This window comes from Homarus americanus, unplaced genomic scaffold, assembly GCF_018991925.1.
Source record: "Homarus americanus isolate GMGI-L3 unplaced genomic scaffold, GMGI_Hamer_2.0 scaffold24260, whole genome shotgun sequence".
NCBI classification, from domain to species: Eukaryota; Metazoa; Arthropoda; class Malacostraca; order Decapoda; family Nephropidae; genus Homarus; species Homarus americanus.
The window spans coordinates 1,627,359-1,628,859 of NW_024721079.1; positions in this window are offsets into that span (position 1 = coordinate 1,627,359).

Genomic DNA, 1,501 nt, shown 5'->3' on the forward strand with positions numbered 1-1,501 from the left:
GTCCATTATTCCATAGCTGATTGGCTTTCCCCGGGCCCATCATCTTGTCCGCTCATTGGTTCCCAGGTTCTATCATCTCGTTCATTGGCTCCCAGGTTTATCATCTCGTTCATTGGCTCCCAGAATCTATCATATCGCTCATTGGCTCCCGGTTCCTTCATATTGTAGCTGATTGGCTATTTGCTTTTACAATACATACACCTAAAAGATGACAAGGAAGCTGATTTGTCGACTGGCTTCCCGAGTTGAAAATATTTGTTTTTGTGTCCACTAACTTAATGGCGTCATGTTTACGTCTGAGTTTATAGGTATGTTGTTGGTATTTAAGTACGATACACATTCACGTGGCCGAACATATTTGCTGTCAGTCAGGTATAGTTACTCAGTCATCCGTACAGACCCCCCCCAGGCATTCTTCAGTTACCCACACAGACCTCCCCCAGGCAGGCACACGTTCAGTTACCCACACAGACCTCCCCCCCCAGGCACACACGGGCGTTCAGTTACCCACACAGACCTCCCTCCCCCAGGCACACGCGTTCAGTTACCCACACAGACCTCCCTCCCCCGGCACACGTTCAGTTACCCATTACAGATGGCCAGTTACTCCCCAGCACCTTCCTCCACCCCACTAATGAGGAGGCAGTGCAAAAGCGGCTAGCCCAGGTACAACAATCACCGACACACCGTTTAAAGACCCCAAGACCCGCCACCTAGCGCTTGCGTGGACGATTTTCATTCTAATCGCTCTATTAATAGACTCTAACTTGTGTTCCTCATATCAATTACATAGATATAAGGCTAATTAACTTAGGTCAGACTCGACACGCTACATTGGGCACCCGCGACAAAAAACTCTCAACACCCGAGAGTTCTTATTTACATATAATTAAAGATAATATGTGTTATCATAAGTATTCTGCGGGGGTCACCAGGTTTCCAGTATCGTTTTATCCTTTTTTTTTTCCATATTTTTTTTGTCTGATATGGGTATTTTTTTCGTGTGTGTGTGTGTGTGTGTGTGTGTGTGTGTTTCGTGGCTGGTCATAGAAAACTGCTTTCCTTCCCCTAACTCTTTCACTTTACGTCCAATCACCACTCTTCTATAGAATGAGATTATCCGTCTGTTCCTCGTGTACTGTAGTCAGCATTTATCAGACGTCGTGGAAAATATTCACTTGGGTAGTCTGATGAACGTGCGAGTCAGGTTTGGTTAGGTTTGGTTAGGTTAGGTTTAGGAGTGTGTGGGCATTTTGCTCAAGTTATAAGGCTGGTCACGTTTCCTTGTAGCCCCTCCCGTCCACCACCTCTGTCTTACCCTCCTGTCTGCTGACGTCACCACTCCTACCTCATGCTTTCCAAGGGTCATTACAGCCATTAATTACCCCGCAATCGAATTGTGGACCATATATTCGAAATCATCATGATGTGGAGTACTTATAATGTGATTTTCAACAAAATCAAATTTTGGGCCAAAACTGTCGAAAAGGTAATACTACCA